The sequence below is a fragment of the Anolis carolinensis genome, chromosome 2 (genome assembly GCF_035594765.1).
Source record: "Anolis carolinensis isolate JA03-04 chromosome 2, rAnoCar3.1.pri, whole genome shotgun sequence".
NCBI classification, from domain to species: Eukaryota; Metazoa; Chordata; class Lepidosauria; order Squamata; family Dactyloidae; genus Anolis; species Anolis carolinensis.
Genome location: NC_085842.1, coordinates 182531511 through 182550474, shown reverse-complemented (window position 1 = coordinate 182550474; position 18964 = coordinate 182531511). Strand labels below are relative to the sequence as shown.

Here is an 18964-nt window from a genome sequence, read left to right as displayed (position 1 = left end):
ACACATGAGAGTTGTAATCCAAACAAATAATGTTTTCTGAGTTCAGCTTTGAAAAGAAAACAGTTGACAGTAGCTGCAAGGGACAAGATGTTGAAAAAACAAGAAAGGGACCATTATCAAATAGAGTATGGATTGCAGAAGATGCAATGGGTCTTTGGTATCTGCTAGGATTTGGTTCTAGGGCCCCCATGGAACCCAAAATTTGTGGATGCTCATGTCCCCACTATATACAGTGGCATAGTAAAATGGCATCCCTTATATAAAATGTTAAAATCAAGGTTCACTTTTTGGACTTCTACTGGGAGGATTTCCAAGTTGTGGGTAGTAGAATACATGAGTGTAGAATCCATGTATACAGAAAACTAACTGTACTTAAAAATAAAACACCCTGAAGCTAATTGAATAAAATATAAAAGCATAAATAACTGGAATTGGGAGAAATAACTGAATGCAGTGCTACTTATAACATTCCCAGGGTCTAAGAAAGGAATTCAATAGATGGTGCTGAAGGCAAGAATGGCATTGTGCTCTAAATTAAGGACACGTGGCATCTGAGGGCCCTTCTACACAGTCATATAACCCAGAATATCAATGCAGAAAATCCTACAATATCTGCCTTGAACTGGGTTATCTGAGTCTACACTTCCATATATTCCAGTTCAAAGCAGAAAACATGGGATTATATTCAGCTGTGTGGAAGGGGCAAAGTGTCAAGCCTATAGATCCAAAAATATTCAATCTTCTCAAGTATGGCTGTATCTTGGGATTTCTACAACTATGTTGGAAAGACTGCTTTCAAAACTAAAGTGCTTTTTTAATTTAAAATTTTTTTATTTACGTGCATTAATAGCTTACAGTGGTGGGATTATTGTTTTGTTCATTGCTTTGTGAAAATTAAAGTGCTTAATAGCAGGTTGTTCTAGCCCTTGGGTGGTTATTGGGGTTGCAAGTGATGCTTTGTTTAATGTGTTAGATTTTGCCAGTGCTATTGCTTTTAAGTGCTGCGGTTTCACAGACATACACGTATGCGTATAGTGGTGCACACTATACAAATGTGTACACACCCATAGAAAGAAAGACATACAAGTAAATCCTGATTTTCTTCCCCTTTTCCCCAAGGATGGAGAGGTCCCTGGTCTAGGCCAGGTCAGGGAGTACTAAAGGTAAGGCCCAGTGATAAAGAGAAACTGAACATAGGAAGCATAGTGCCATATTTACCTTTTGTGGATTTGATTATTTGCAGATTTGGTAAATATGTTTGCTCTAAGAATCTCTAAGGACCTCATCATATGGAGGTCCTTAAGCAGGGGGACAGCAGGGGACTGAAAGGTCCCAGGCCCCAGGAGTGGCATGAGCAGCCACTGTTAGCTCCAACTTCTGCCAACCTAGCAGTTCGAAAACATGCCAATGTGAGTAGATCAATAGGTACCGCTCCGGTGGGAAAGTAACAGCCACATGACCTTGGAGGTGTCTACAGACAATGGCGGCTCTTCGGCTTAGAAATGGAGATGTGCACCAACCACCAGAGTCAGACATGACTGGACTTAACGTCAGGGGAAACCTTTACCTTTAAGAATCTCTAAGGACCTCATCATATGGAGGTCCTTAAGCAGGGGGACAGCAGGGGCATAGACACAGAGAACTGGGAAGCCCTGGCCCTTGAGCGTTCTAGCTGGAGGTCAGCTGTTATCAACAGTGCTGTGGAATTCAAAGAGGCAGGAATGGATGGCGAAAGGGATAAATGTGTCAAGGGGAAGGCGTGTCAAGCAAACCCTGACTGAGACCGCCTTTCATCTGGAAACCGATGTCCTCACTGCAAAAGAACATGCAAATCAAGAATAGGTTTCTACAGTCACCTAGAGACCCACCGACAAGACCCTACAATCGGAAGGCAATCATACTCAGACACGAGGGATCGCCAATGATGATGATAATAATGATGATCAGGCAGTATAGGCTATACTTCAGAGGGACTGGCAAAAGCACTTGTGAGTATTCCTTGTCTAGGAAAACCGTATGAAATTCATGGGGTGAAATTCATGGGGGGGGGGCTGTGGTGCAAGCTAGTAAACAGCTGCTGCAATAAATCACTTTGACCATGAGCTCATGAGTTCGAGGCCAGCCCGTGGCGGGGTGAGCACCCGTCAATTAAAAATAAAATATAGCCCCTGCTCGTTGCTGACCTAGCAACCCGAAAGATAGTTGCATCTATCAAGTAGGAAATAAGGTACCACTTATAAAAGTGGGGAGGCAAGTTTAACTAATTTACAACGTTGGAATGAGGAAGTGAGGAAGTGCCATCAGAGTGGATGATGAAGCAGCTGCTCCCCCCTGTGGCCAGAATTGAACATCCCCTCAGGAAAAGGTTAAAATTGCCTCTGCGTCTGTCTGTCTGTTGTCTCTGTCTCAGTTCGATGTGTTTATGGGCATTGAATGTTTGCCCTATATGTACATAATGTGATCCGCCCTGAGTCCCCTTCGGGGTGAGAAGGGCTGAATATAAATACTGTAAATAAATAAATAAATAGATATAGGTGATTCCAAGGCACTTTTACACATATAAAGACTACTGTATATTCAGAGGAAAGCAAAGGCAAGCCTCCTCTTTGTGTTTCTTGCCTACAAAACACTTTGAAATTGATGGGGTCACTATAACTCAACAGGTGACTTTAAGAACATATAAATTTCCTGAAGCATGATGTATCCTCCCAGTAATGGAAACTGCAACCAGGGCTAATCCTCTCTTGACTTCAGAGCTCTTCTAGGCCTTAGTAAAATGCATTGTATAACCTCACCTCTATGTGAGGACTCCTATGAAACTGGTCGAGCAACCAAAGCTCTTGAATCTCTGCCCAGAGGGTCTGGATTCACAGCCTGGATTCTTGCCCAGGGCCTTGGCCCACCGGAGCTGTGTCAGGCCTGGAAGAGGCAGCCGTGTGGTTGGCTCCCCTCCCCTCCATCCATGGCCTGGGTGGAGTTGGCCAGAAAGAGACTTTAACGCTGTGTCTCTCAGGATGCCAACTGGCTCTGCCAAGACTCATTTGAGGACATGAACAGAGGGGTTTTCTGTCTTTTCTTGGTTGTGAAGGAAACTTGGGATGGAGCAGAGGAGGAGGAGGAAAAGCCTCCTGAATGCACTGGCTGAGAAGTCATTTCTTGTTTCAGTACATGGATTGCAATTGCATTTTTGAACCATATCTCCCCTAGAATCCACTGGCCAATATGGCCACTTGCCTGGCTAGCAGAGGGATTCCAGGAGCTGTAATCCAAAAGGTATCTGCTGTCACAAACCACTTCATGTTACTAACCACCATGTTCCAAAAAAAGCCAGTGAGATTTTAACCAGATTTAATAAGCCCCTCTCCCTGTTTCAATTTTATTGGTACAGTAGAGTCTCACTTATCCAACACTCACTTATCCAATGTTCTGGATTATCCAATGCATTTCTGTAGTCAATGTTTTCAATGCATTGTGATATTTTGGTGCTAAATTCATAAATACAGTAATTACTACATAGCATTACTGTGTAATTAACTACTTTTTCTGTCAAATTTGTTGCATAACATGATGTTTTGGTGCTTAATTTGTAAAATCATAACCTATTTTGATGTTTAATAGGCTTTTTCTTAATCTCTCCTTGTTATCCAACATATTCACTTATCCAAAGTTCTGCTGGCCCGTTTATGTTGGATAAGTGAGACTCTACTGTACCTTAACCAGGAAGAGATATGAAGGTACCAAAGCTGAGAAGAGAAAACTATAGGAGGATCACATAGGAAGAACTTGGTGGTTGAAGGAGAATGCTGAAGGTTAGAGAGAAAGTGTTGTTGGAAGGTTTTTGAAGGTAAAGTTGGTTGGTATGAAAGTTGGTGAGAGGAGGGAAGAAGGATGGAAGGTTAGATGGAAAGTTGGTAGAGAAGTTGGGAAAGACAATCAAAGAGGACAGAAGATAGACAGAGAAGAAAGAAGTATAGGAAGTAGATAAAAAGGTTTGAGTAAGCAGAGTAGGGAGGAAGAAGAAGGCTGCAGTAAGGGAAGTCTGATAGGAAGATAAGAGGATGAATAGATAAGAGACCCATAGGAATACCCAATTGTTAAACTTATGTGAACTGTTGGGGAAATTGATTTGTCTCATTTTCCAACATTTAAGTAAAGGTAAAGGTTTCCCCTGATGTTAAGTCCAGTCATGTCTGACTCTGGGGGTTGGTGCTCATCTCCATTTCTAAGCCGAAGAGCCGGCGTTGTCCGTAGACACCTCCAAGGTCATGTGGCCGGCATGACTGCATGGAGCGCCCTTACCTTCCCGCCGGAGCGGTACCTATTGATCTACTCACATTGGCATATTTTTGAACTGCTAGGTTGGCAGGAGCTGGAGCTAAAAGCGGCCGCTCACGCCTCTCTCGGGGTTTGAATCTGGGACCTTTCGGTCTCCAGCTCAGTGCTTTAACGCACTTCGCCACCGGGGCTCTAAAATAAAAACATTTAGAGACATTGAATAAGAAACTGGATCACCTGTGTTACAAGTGTTTCCTCAATTGTGAAAAATGCATTTGAAACTGAGAGAATGATGTGGCCTCAGGTCAAAAAGAGGACAAATGGTCATGGGTCAGAGAAGGGGAGGGACTGGGGTTGGAGGAGGGACAAAGGGAGGGGGACTCTGAATTTTTATGGGACAAGGGAGGAGGTTTACAAGAGGGAGGGAATCTGCAAGGGGGGTAGACACTTGGGACAATGGAGATCTTCTACAAGAGGAATCTAGAAGTATAATCTCAGACACAGACATCCAACAGTCTGGTCACTTGCGACAGCAACATCGTATTTTATAATCCAATAAGTTGGTGTTTGTTGAGCACCGACCCCCCCCCCCCCCCAAAGGTCAAATTAATAAAGATATCAACATGAAACCATGGCTGAGAGACGAGCTGGGAGCGGGAGCCTGGAGTCCTGCTGGTTGATCGACCAGAGGAGCGGAGGAGCCTATTTATATGGTGCACCTTAACCAGTCTATTTTTACAACCTCTCCGTTTTAATCCATGTTTTTATTAGTTCTTGTCACTTGTTTTTAATGGCTAATGTTTACATTTTTATAATTGTGCATGTTTTTTGTCTATTGTGTTTTATATTGCTATTGTTTTTATTCGGGCTTGGCCCCATGTAAGCTGCCCTGAGACCCCTTTGGGGAGATGGAGGCGGGGTATAAAAATAAAATTATTATTATTATTATTATTATTATTATTATTATTATATTATTATTATTATTATTATTGTAGCAGATACCAGAACCAAAGATACTTTTTATCAAAAACCCTTTTTATTACAAAGTAACTCCCTAACAAACATACACTGTGGTGTGTTATCATAATTCCTGATTTTTCGTGTCCTTTTAGACTCCTGGGTCTTTCTCCTTTCTGACTCTTGCAGCTCACTCCGGTAACTGCTTGGCACCCACAGCCCTAGGACCAGGCCTTAAACATTCTTTCTCCCCAAAATATTAACCTCCTTTACCTTAACTAAATCCGAGTCAATCCTCACCCCCGTGGGTTCTCTGGCTTCCACAACTGGGTGCCCCAGTATCCACAGACCCCTTGTGTGTGCAATGTATTATATTTTATGTTGTATATAAACTTTTGGAGATATGAAGCCACCGATCAAGACTCAAGTAACCTTTCACCAGCACCTCTTGATCCCAGAATTCCCTCCAATGTTTTCCTGGTCATCACGCCAGCAATGGACTCAAGAACCCACCACCTCAGGAATCAATCCATCACTATTGATTCCCATAAGACTGGCTGTACAAGGGATAACAGGACCCTGAGTGATTGGGCCACCCTTTCTTTGTGCAGGCACATGGACACAAAAGAACATTAATCACTTTGTACTCTTCCCTGATACCAGAAGGCCCTGCCCCACTTTCCCAAGATGCCATGTCTCCATTTCCCAGGGACGGATTCCATAATCCCATCACCATATTGAAGTCTAAAATATATGGAGCTGAAATCCAAAACTGACTGAAGGCATCAGACTATAGAACCCTATGCTATATAATCTAACAACTACCTTCCTCAGTGGTACAGATTCTGTTCAACATTAATTAAAAGATTCCTATTTTTTAGTTACTGCTAGAATGGCCAGGTTAAAAAGTCATAGTGCCTTTAATAGTATAAGAAGCAAAATTTCACTTGGTATAGCTTCTCATGCAAATTACTTGCGCTAAAATTCCCACAATGCAACTATTAAATATATGGGAGCTCCAGTCATTTTTGCATCTATCTGTACTAGTTCCTGCCCGTATGATTGCTTCCTGTACATTGTGACTAGGGGCGTAATGTTTAATATCATCCCTAGTCACAATGTATTTAACTATATTGAATCACGCAGGGTCCTGTTATCCCTTGTACTTATGGGAATTTATAATAATGGATTGATTTCAGAATAGGAGGTCCCAGTGGTACAATGGATTAAACCCTTGTGCCGGCAACACTGCCGACCAATAGGTCGGCAGTTCAAATCCAGGAAGAGCACGGATGAGCTCTTTCTGTAAGTTCCAGCTCCCCATGAGGGGACATGAGAAAAGCCTCCCCAAGGATGGTAAAACATCAAACACCCGGGTGTCCCCTGGGCAACGTCCTTGCAGACAGCCAATTCTCTCACACCAGAAGCAACGTGCAGTTTTTCAAGTCACTCCTGACATTAAAAAAAAATCCCTGAATTTGTTTACTATTATACTTCTAAAATGCTGTTAGGTTTGTTTAGTTTTTGTTTCATTGTATTATTTTGTTCTGTTAACTGGGAGTAAAACTATTTCATTATAAATTCTAACAAGAAAAGCATAAGGAGATCCCTGAAGTTTTCTTTCCCCTTTTCTCTTGCAGATCAAAAACTTTAATCCAAAGAGAAAATTCAACAAATAATATATTCATCACGAATCCCTATCCATGCCAATCAGGAACTGACAAAACTAACTGAACTTGATTTGATTTTTTTTTTTTCGTATCAGGAGCAACCTGAGTTGCTTCTGGAGTGAGAGAATTGGCCGTCTGCAAGGACGTTGCCCAGGGGACGCCCGGATGTTTTGATATTTTACCATCCTTATGGGAGGCTTCTCTCATGTCCCCGCATGGAGCTGGAGCTGATAGAGGGAGCTCATCCGCGCTCTCCCCGGGTGGGATTCGAACCTGGCAGCCTTCAGGTCAGCAACCCAACTTGTTGATTAAAGCCACAAGAACACTAGCAAACCATGATAGTGTGCTAGACTGGTTGCTATTGCAATCACATGTTGTTACCGGAAAAAGGTTTGAAGACGGGAAAGTGACAGATAATGCACTACAGAGCAATAAATTAACAACACCGTCTGGGTGCTTCTTAATAATGAATAAGCAAAAGAGAGCAATCCCACAAAGGAAAGCATTAGTGAAGCAATAACAAAATCCCCCACTTCATCACTCCTCAACAAATACAGATGTGCTGTTTGTTTTCCTTCCTTTTTTTCATACTCTTCCTGTGACCTAAAGTCATCAGCCTTCAAATCTCTTCACAGGGGTGAGGTTTTCTTAGCTGTCAGGATGGCCAAGTGGTTCAAGGTGGTGATCAAAACAAAGTGGTCCAATGTGGACTTCATGATCAGATCTGAATTCACTCCTAACAGAGGACATATCATCCTAAATTAGCTTAATGGTAGAGCTAGTACCTGGGAATGTCTACCTTTTGGTAGACATTTGCTGTAGATCCTGGAGAACCATAACCAGTCTGGGGTGGTGGGGTAGAGACTAAATGCCCAAATAATTTGATCTGCTATCAAGCAGTTTCCTCTGTCTTGCACAATTGTGTTTGAATATAAAATTGCCTTGTTACATAAATGTCTCTTTTTATGATGTGTTTACATTTTGGGTGGATGTATGCCATCTCAAAGTGTCTTTTGGCACAGTGGTGAAATAATAATGATGGAAATAATAACTAATGTCCACCTCTGCCGCCCAGTTTGGCACCAGTCTTTCCTATTTTGGCAATCTCCGAAAACCCTTGTTCTTTGTCCCAGGATTTAAGTCTTTTGGGTGGGAATCAACACAGCACATAGCATATCAATGGCTGTTAACAATTTAGTAATGTGATGTTTGCAGATTTTATAGGGTTGCCCATTCAGGATAGTCTCAGGCTTTGAGATTTTAAGGCCAAAACCTGAAATCTAGAAGTAATTCCTATTGATGACATTAGACATTACATATGAAGTGCCAGCAACAGTTGAGATACAAGTCTGAATGACACACACACAGAGAATATATTTTTCTGTTTGGAAATTGAGACATAATTAAAGGGAATGTTCACAAATCAAGATGACATGAAAATATTGATTTAGGGAAATAGGAAGAGGAATTTTTAATGTCACCTACTTGCATCCAGCCAGGAAGCGAATGCAGAGCAAGGCAGGGGGTGAGCCTTGGCACCACGACAACTGGAAGGCATGGAAGAAGCTAACTAAATAATTATACAGACACACCCTCCCTATAGAATCTTTGCAAATTAAAGCAACAGGTCAATTTAATGGTATCAATCAGTTGCTTTAATAGCCGGAGATTTGCACACATCCCTTTCCTCTTACCTGGAGCTGAGCCCACCAAATTGCAGAATTTGTGCCTTTTCTCCCATGTAAAGTTAACCCAAGAAAACTGGAAATGTGGGTCCTGGCTCTGAAATCTGGCAACTCTATACAAGGCCTGCCGAACATGTTCTGGTTCGGCTGAGACACACATATATTTTCTGCTATTTTAAATTAGAGCCACTCACCTAGGAAGTACTCAGAGCCAGGTCCTGAGAAAATCGCATTGAATAAACCACATCAGCTCTAGATTATTAAATATGGTTTTCTATGGGCGAGCACATATCGATTATTGGACGACTTATGTTCTGTATCAGAAACTAGAGCTGATGTGGTCTATCCAATGCAATTTTCTGAATCAGCACCACAAATAACCAAACTGAATCTAAAATTGACCAAAAATTGATTCGTAATCCTTTTGGTAATAATGTTGGAAATAGTCCCTGGTCAAAGTGGTTCCTGGTTAAAAAAAAAAAAGTTGGGAATCATTTATCTAGCATTTTAAACCAGATAAGGCCTTTCTGCAGCCTATGTTATTCATGCTAACAAGAGAAGTAGATGAAAAGAACTGAGATGGAACATTTCCAGAAAACTTAGTCATGGAAAGACAAATGACGTTTTGGAGAAGAGGAGGAGACTTTCACTAAGTGATATTATTTTAGAGCCATCATGATGTCGTTTGAGCATGGGACTACAAGTCTAAAGACTTCACTCATCCATGGAAACCTACTGGGAGACCTTAGGTGAGTCATACTCTCCCAGCCTCATAGGAAGACATGGGCAAACACACTTTGAGCAAATCTTGCCAAGAAAACTCCATGATAGATTCGTTTTAGAATCATCGTAAGTCAGAAATGATTTGAAGGCACCCAACCGTAATTATTTACTTAGGCTGCCATTGAAGTTATGGATTTATAATGTAGCATTTGCGGAGAAATGGAAAATCATGCATAGTTCACGTTTGACCAGTCCATACACTGTCTTGCCAGAGAGAAAAAATATGCCACGCAGATGATCAGTAAATAACAAGAAGTTGACTCTCCAAAATGCAGAGCAACATATATATATATATACAGTCATATGGAGAGTTGCACTGACACACATAATATCCTTTGAGAGAGATTCAAATAGTCCTTAGGTATCTATGTAAAACAGGGGTCCCCAAACTTTTAAAACAGGGGGCCAGTTCACAATCCTTCAGACCGTTGGAGGGCCAGACTATAGTTGGCCACCAAGCAATAATAATAATAATAATAATAATAATAATAATAATAATAATAATAATAACAACAACAACAACAAAACAACAACAAAACAACAACAACAATAATATCAAAGAGGGTTGGAAGAGACCCTTTGGGCCATTGAGTCCAACCCCCATCTGCCTTTGTGCACCGAAAGCACAAGCAAAGCATCCCTGACAGATGGCCACCCAGCCTCAATGTTAATAATAATAATAATAATAATAGTAATAGTAAAGAGGGTTGGAAAAGACCCCTTGGGCCATTTAGTCCAACCCCCTTCTGCCTCTGTGCACCAAAAGCACAAGCAAAGCATCCCTAACAGATGGCCACCCAGCCTCAATGTTAATAATAATAATAATAATAATAATGGTTGTAAGAGAAGAAGAGACCCCTTGGGTCATTTAGCCCAACTCGCTTCTGCCCTTGTGCCGTGGGGGCCGGATAAATAGCTTCGATGGGCCGCATCCGGCCCCCGGGCCTTAGTTTGGGGACCCCTGATGTAAAAGGTATTCTTCCAGCAGTTCAGAAGCAAACCTCTCTTGTAAGCTCCTGCACAGAAAACTATAAGTAACTGTTGCCAAAACTCCCAGGCTCAGTTAGTTCGCTGGGTGTAACCCAACCAATCAGCTTCAAGCTTTGCATTTTCAGTCAACACATTCACCAACTGATTTTGGCATGCTCTAACAGCATTATGAATTTGTAACTGCCCAATATTCAGTAAAGATATTGAATGTCCTGCCCTCCTCCCCCTGCCCCATCTTAACAGCCAGCAGCCAGATTATGGAGATCCATTCAATTGCTTGATAGGGCACAAGGAAGATAATGGAACCTCTACTATAATTCCAGAATGGATTGCAATTGGGAAAGGGCTGGAAATGTCATCCTTATGGTCACTTCACTTTTAGGGCAACGAAACATAACTCTTTTGCCTGATCCAGCTGTTGTCTATTATGGTGGGCTTGTAGGGCAGAATGTATTACTTAAGTAGGCGTACATAACTAAATAGCTGATACAGAATTTTGGCAATAATTTCTCAGCATGTTTATAAATTGAAAATGACTTAAGCTATACAAGGTAAGGAAAAGTCTAGTTGAGTCTTGACTCTGGCGGGTGGTGCTCATCTCGATTTCTAACCTGAAGAGCTGGTGTTGTCCGTAGACGCCTCCTATGTCATGTACTGTCCTGACAAAGCAGTACTGTACCTATTGATCTACTCACATTTGCAAGTTTAGAACTGCTAGGTTGGCAGTAGCTGGGGCTAACAGTGGGAGCTCACCATGTCCTGTGGATTCGAACCGCCAACCTTCCAATCAGCAAATTCAACAGCTCAGTGGTTTAATCCGCTGTGCCACTGCGGCCCCAATTAAGTTACGTAATGTGATACAATTGTGTTATTTTGTTTGGCCTATTATGTTGGATTTATGAAGAATACAGACAATACAATTGACTCTCACTTATCCAAGCCTCGCTTATCCAAGCCTCTGGATAATCCAAGCCATTTTTGTAATCAATGTTTTCAATATATCATGATATTTTGGTGCTAAATTAATAAATACAGTAATTACAACATAACATTACTGCATATTGAACTACTTTTTCTGTCAAATTTGTTGTATAACATGAAGGTTTGGTGCTTAATTTGTAAAATCATAACCTAATTTGATGTTTAATAGGTTTTTCCTTAATCCCTCCTTATTATCCAAGATATTCGCTTATCCAAGCTTCTGCCGGCCCGTTTAGCTTGGATAAGTGAGACACTACTGTAGTTAAAAACAGTTCCCTTTTAAGTTTTGTATGCTTTGTTAGAAATAAGAATTACAAGATCCTGAGCTATAAGAACCCTCTGTAGTTTTGTTACTTTACAAGGAACAGGCAAAAACAATAAAAACTGAAGTAACCATCAAATTAGCAGAACAGAGAAAAATATTTTGTCCCATCTACATGCTATGCATTAATGTTTGATGTTAAGATATTCCGCACCCCAACAAATCATGATATTGAACCAAACTATAGAAAAACAAAACAACTACTAAACACTCTTCTCCAGGTGAAATGTCATGTCTAAAGGAACAGGGTGGGGGATAGAAAAGTTTGACATAAGCATGTATAATTTCAGAAATGTAGAAAGTATAATTTCAGAATTAAAATAGAAACCATTCGATCATGACTCATCAAACTGCATACATGGATTGCGATCAGAGGCGTGTGGTGGAGGCACATTACAAGGTTCTACTTGCCTTCAAAAAGTGGTACTTGGTGTCATGATGATGAAAAATGGATAGGGGGAGAGAAGGGTGCGCCTTAGATGACCAGCTCCCAAAGGAATAACAGATTTCCTGTGTCTGTACCATTTGTATACAAGATAAATTATATCCTATTGTACAACTAGTCACAAAGTTGTCAGAGTAAAAGTTGTAAAGGGCAAATAACAATTTCAGCATGTGTTATTTGTTGTAAATAGCAACCTCCCAAGCCTTTCACTATTTATTTATTTGTTAATGTATATGTTTGCTAACCTGTATTCTATGTGTATGTTGATTTGCCAGCTTGCCTGATCTCTTTGGTGTGGGAGGAGTTATAGATGTGATTGTACTGAGCATGTTCAGACTCAGGACTCCATGTTGTATTTAGTATGTGTTTTGTCTTCAATGAAAGCAGGTGGCTTCAAAAAAGAAGTATACTTATGGACTTCAGTGAGTACAACTATACATAAAGACTATGGACTACTGATTAAGAATGATATCCTATGTACTCAACACAGAGAAGCTACATCCTATCTGTCTGTCTGTCTGTCTGTCTGTCTATCTATCTATCTATCTATCTATCTATCTATCTATCTATCTATCTATCTATCAATTTTATTTCTACCCCGCCACAATCTCCCCAAAGGGACTTGGGGCAGCCAACAAAATACAGCAAAGTGCCGCATATAGATAATACATACATCTAAAACAATCAAAACCACAGAATTACAACCACATACATACATAATTACAATCAAAAACATTAAAATTCATAAAATGCAGTCATAACTGTGGATAAAAAAAGTTGTTTTAATTGACAAGTCCAGTTCTATAACTGAACTTTAACAAGAAATGTACCCTTATGGTGAATTAATACAAGTTGTTTATGAGTAAACAAGATATGTTATTTTTCTAAAGAAGACTTTGTTTGTTTGTTTTTTATCTCTGAGTGCATATTTTAAACTAAGAGGTTTCAAGGAAGTGTATATCTTTTGGGCAATTACAACTGCAAAGAAACATCTTTAAAACTCTGCTAACCAAATATATTTTTGTAGTGGCATGTCTTTATCCTTGGCAATTTAAAGACATAGTTCTTCAGTTTAACAGCTGAGTTATCTGTGCGCCATTGCATGAATGCTTATGAATATCACTTGTTCAAAGAGTTGACTTCTAACAAGGTCATGCTTTTTTTGACTAGTGGTTTTCAAAAGATTCACATTTGCCAAACAGATATGACATCATTTTTACCTTTTCAATAAGGTTATGGTGCAGTTATTTCCATTAGGTTATGGAATTTTCAATCTTATTTGCCATACAACCAGGTAACAGGCAATACCTTTCTCTTCTGTACATCCATTAAAGGTACAAAGTCACCACCATTTCACAGAATCGTAGTTTTATAGCTGGATGGGAACATGAGGTCAATCTAGTACTGTGCTATAGTCAATAAGTGACCAGAGCATCAGATAGCTGTAATACAAAAAAAGCTGTAGGGTGGTCAATCTAGTTGCAGGTTCTCTGGCAAGTAGGAATGAGAGCAATATCATCAGCTTTCCTCACACAAAGCAAGTAATCCAAGTAAACAAAACCAATAAGGGATAAGATCTATAATTGTGAATAGTATCCATTCTGAAGTCAAGGGAATGTGAAAATCAAGGGTATATACTACCAGTCCTCCAGACAAAACAGCTGCAAGCAATAAAAACACCAGGGAGCTGTTGGGAGATTTATAGGCAGCAGTTTCTGGACATTAGGTCCTTACTGACTTGGTGTTTCGTATTTTAACAGATGCTAAAACCAAGGAAATTTCTCTTTAACTGTTCTGAGGATCTCCAAGGAAGGAGGTGCATCCCCATCATCTGCCACATCCTATGAGAACTGGGTCCACAACTGCCACGAACCCTGGTTCTCCAACTCAAGAGGCTGCCACTATTTAAAGACTTAAACTCCTGGTAATTTGATTCCTCTTTATCTAATAGGATTGTGTATTTGTATGAAATTACTTACCATTTCTGTTTGTTCCATTTATATGGCCCCATTTCTGTTTCTGTCTGCTGCTGATGGAAATGGGTGCCTATACAAATGAGCTTTTCCGTCCAAGGTCTGAAAAAAAAAATGCAGGCCTTGGGTGGCTAAGCGCCAGGCCCTGCGAATTGGGCCTACTGTTGAGCGCTCGATGGCTTGTAGGCCCTGGCTGCCAGGCCTGCGGCCTTTAGGCAAGCGCCAAACACTCAGTGCTTGTAAGCCCTGCAAGCTGGGCCTACGAGCATCAAGAGTTCAGTGCTCAACTGTAGGCCCTGTGAGCCAGGTCTACCAGACATTGAGCGCTCAACGCTCGTAGGTCCAGCAGGCAGGGCCTACGAGCTTCAAGCACCCAGCACTTGGCTGAAGTCCCTACAAGCCAGGGCCTACAGCCAAGTGGTGAAAATCAGCTGACCAAACCATTTCACTGTTTCTTTTGTTCCTGTGAGTTTGTACCATTCCGTGCAATCTGAATGGACGAAACGATACGAAAACCACGAATGAAAGAGATGAAACAGGATTCGAGCCCAACCCTAGTATCTAATTCTTCAGATTCCAGAAGATGAGTTATGACAACTATAACCTCCTACCAGGCAAAAATGCACAACTAAAGAAATCCTGAAAAATACTCACCTAACTTCTGCTTAGTCCTCCAATTAAGAGCAGCCAATTCCTTGCTCAAACAGTCTTCAAGTAACGATTAGGTGGAATCTCTTTTCTTGTAAGTTGGCTCCATTGGTTCGTGCTCTAATCTTTGGGGCAACATCTTCACCATGACATTCTTTCTGCTATTTAAATATGGATATTGTGCGCCTTTTCAGTCTCCTCTTCTCTGGAATTTTCACCCTGACAACTCAGTGTGTCCATGTGCCAAAGGCTTGGTTTTATTAAAGCAAGTGCCTGAACACAAATGAATCACACAACCAAAGTCCCCTGCTTCTACATATAGGTTTAGAGCTCCTGGAAAGATACGACTTCCAGGAAACATTGAAACCTGGCATGTATCTTTTGATAGAAACTTTATTGAAGGCTCTAGGTTTAACTTAAACATTTAGAATCCGCTTTGCTTTAAAGGCCAGGCCTCAGACTGTTCACACAGCTCAGTCCTACAAGTCTTGATTACAATTCCTGCCCCGCCCAGCTTTGATTTTTAAAAGGTGCCCAGAACGGATGAAACCCATTTGGTTTGGTCTAGAGATCTCTGCCACAGAGGTCTCTGAACCTTCATTACACCACAATTTCCCCAGTTAGCATTCTTTGTGGGAAGCCACACCAGTTAAAAATGATACCCTGCTGCTGCTGCTGCAGTGGAAGAATCAGTTTTGAAGAAATATTAACTACTATTTCGGTCGGTTAAGGAAGGGAGCACCATCTTGCTCTTGTCTGTATCTACAAATATCCCTGCTGTGAAGTGGAGAAAGACAGAATAGCTGCACAGCATCTCTTGTGAGGTGCCACCCATCTGGAAACACCCACAATCATTCTGCTATTTAATGTCTCATTATCATGCAAGCCACTAAAAAAATATTTGAACGTCTCACAGGGTTTGCCTGGCCTTTTGTTTTTTGCCTCCTTGCCTTTAGCCACAACTTTGCATATAACACTATTGCTGCCACATCACAATAGTGCATGAATCCACTTTAAATCCAGTTTCTGCCTCATGCAGAATTCTGGGATTTGAAGTTTGGTGAGGCCCAGGACCTGTTTGGCTGAGCTGTTTAAAGCCCCCTCCCTAAAGTGGATTTAAAGTGGATCCAAGCTCTAGTGTGATGAGGTCCAAAACATTGAAAGATTTTCTGTTCCTGGCTTGAAAGCACTATTTCCTGTTTAATTGTGTGGTAAAGTAAAGGTAAAGGTTTTCCCCTGAAGTTATGTCCAGTTGTGACCAACTCTGGGGGTTGGTGCTCATCTCCATTTCTAAGCCGAAGAGCCGGCGTTGTCCGTAGACACCTCCAAGGTCATGTGGCCGGCATGACTGCATGGAGCGCCATTACCTTCCCGCCGGAGAGGTACCTGTTGATCTACTTACATTTGCATGTTTTCGAACTGCTAGGTTGGCAGGAGCTGGGGCTAACAGCAGGCGCTCATTCCGCTCCTGGGATTTGAACCTGGGACCTTTCGGTCTGCAAGTTCAGCAGCTCAGCGCTTTAACACACTGCGCCACCACCAGAGGCCCCAAATGTGTGGTACTTACTTTAAAAGTAGTTGTTATACTCCAGGAACTTTGTTTTGGTAGCTGCCACAAAACTATGTTGAATCACTTAAGACTCTGTGAGATATTCATTGAAAAACATTGAAAAACTATAGCAAAATGTGGTGCATAAACCTTTTCCACGTTTTTATGATAGATCCAATTAAGAAATGACATTTATAACCCTAGAATAAAAATTGTGTTACATAGTGTCATTTGACACATTCTACTCTGGATGTGGCCAGGGTCCGATTACTCCAGCTCTGTCTACAGAGTAGAGACATGCTTTTCAAATGTGAAAATAGGCAACCCTTTCTTCCATGCTGGAAGGACTCTGCATTACGTACTCTCACTGTATGACATCAGCTCCCAAGATCCCTGCTTCCTTACAGTAAGGGATGGGTGGGGGAGCCATACATGTGTGCCATGATGATCTCACCTCTCCAGGCATTGCCATCTGGATGTCCAGGATTTGCTATGATTTTCCACATCTGAAGTCTTGAGGGAACAAGCAGGGAGCGGGACGTGGGGAGAGAAAATGCCAACTAGACCATTAGAAGGTTCCTGGTCCCCCTCCCAGTATCCAAGACAGGTCCAACATCTCCAGAACAGCCTGGAGAGGGGATGGGGAGGAACAAGGAACGGTCTCTCTGTGACCACTACAGGCCTGGAGGAGGCAAGCTAAAATAACTTCTAAATTACAACCCAGCTTTCTTTGGCTTGGTGCAATTATAGGACGCTTGCTTGCAACCAGAAGCCAAGCAATGTTACTGTAATTTTTCCCCTATCTATAAACATATGTAGCTATAAACAGCACTGACATAGTTATTGTCAGAAGCAAGATGCAAGGAGTGAAGCATAGATGGCTACCCCCTCATTTAATCTGCCTGGGGTGTGCCGTACTGTATAAAATAATGAAAGAAAAGCCAGTCATGTACCTCCCGACTGTCCTGAACTGCCAGGATGACCCCAATTAATCCTGTGTCCTCTCAATTTTTTCAACTGCTTTAAAAATGTCAACTGCTTTTTAACATTTTGAAATATCTCTCTCTTCTTCTCATTTCCCTCCCTTTGACCTCAGTTTACTTTAGTGGCTGCAAAATGAATTCAAAGTCACAGCAGTGGTTTGTATTCAATTAACTCAGCAGAGGAAAGAAGAGAGTAAGGGACAGAATATGCTACCCCACCCAGCCAAAAAAATCAAAATGCTGCAGCCGCTCCTAGTTTATGTGTCTTTCCACATATCCTTTAATGTTGCTTGGACATATGTGTTCCAGTTTTCATCTGTGAAATGTTGGCGATATGCAGTAATATAAGCACTGTTTCGTTACTTATAATACGGCTGCTCTGTGAAATTTGAGAACTCTTTTGTCTGGAGGTGGTAGAAACAGGTTTACGTTGCTAGAAGGATCTGAAATCAGCCAGATTCTAGCTTGATCTCACACAAATGATGATGAAATTTATTTATTACTTTATTATTTTATTTATATCCTACTTGCCTCCTGGTATGGAACTCAAAATAATTCAAGGGGTAGATTGTGACAAAGCTAGAAACAACAACAGTAACAACAACAATAATGAATTTGTTGTCGAAGGCTTACATGGCTGGAAATAATAATAATAATAATAATAATAATAATAATAATAATAATAATAATAAAGGCCACCCTGCTGGCATCTGCGTGCATCATCCGAAAATACATCACACAGTCCTAGACACTTGGGAAGTGTTCGACTTGTGATTTTGTGATATGAAATCCAGCATATCTATCTTGTTTGCTGTGTCATAATAAAATAATAATAATAAGAAGAAGTTTATTTGTATCCCGCCACCATATCCCGCCACCATCTCCCCCGGAGGGGACTCGGGGTGGCTCACAGAAATATCATTACTGGGTCGCTGTGAGTTTTCCGGGCTGTATGGCCATGTTCCAGAAGCATTTTTTCCTGACGTTTCGCCTGCATCTGTGGCAGGCATCATCAGAGGTTGTGAGGTCTGTTGGAAACTAGGCAAGTGAGGTTTATATATCTGTGGGATGTCCAGGGTGGGAGAAAGAACTCTTGTTTGTTTGAGGCAGGTGTGAATGTTTCAATTGGTCACCTTGATTAACCAATTTAATAGTTTCCAACATACCTCACAACCTTTGAAGATGCCTGCCATAGATGCAGGCGAAAAGTCAGAAGAAAATGCTTATGGAACATGGTCATATAGCTCAGAAAACTCACAGCAACCTACTAATGAATTTATTACTCATCTCTCCCTGTGAGCCAGAACACACAAAAAGAGCACTGCAAGTGGGAACAACTGATATTCGGGGCCAATTTTTTAGTCGAGCTTACAAAAGCTATTGCATTGGACTGCCATTCCCAGGATCCCCAATTCATTAAATAATGTAACAAATGGAATAGAAGAATAATTATGTACCAAGATACTTTTATATCAGCACAAGAAGTAATGGCAACTGGTTACTTTGGTTATACGTTAATAAACCAACATGAATGAATAGGGGGCCTAGGATGAATAGATGGCCTGGTAGAGTTGTTGTTGTTGTTGTTGTTATTATTATTTGTTGTTGTTGTTGTTTCCGTATCATTTTCAAGCCACTTCCCACTCATGGCACCCCTAAGGCAAATCTATCACAGAGCTCTCTTGACCAGATTTATTCAGAGG

General features: G+C 41.1%; 1 protein-coding gene and 1 long non-coding RNA gene across 4 annotated transcripts in view; one reads left to right on the top strand and one right to left on the bottom strand.

Moving 5' to 3' along the window:
• Positions 1-18964, bottom strand: part of bgn (biglycan) — a 165939-nt gene that overhangs the window by 44848 nt on the left and 102127 nt on the right. The window lies entirely within an intron of this gene.
• Positions 1-18964, top strand: part of LOC103277754 (uncharacterized) — a 94308-nt gene that overhangs the window by 45506 nt on the left and 29838 nt on the right. For both annotated transcript variants that reach the window (XR_010003121.1, XR_010003120.1), the window contains exon 2: positions 13869-14032. This is a non-coding gene — a long non-coding RNA (uncharacterized LOC103277754). The remainder of the gene's footprint in view (positions 1-13868; positions 14033-18964) is intronic.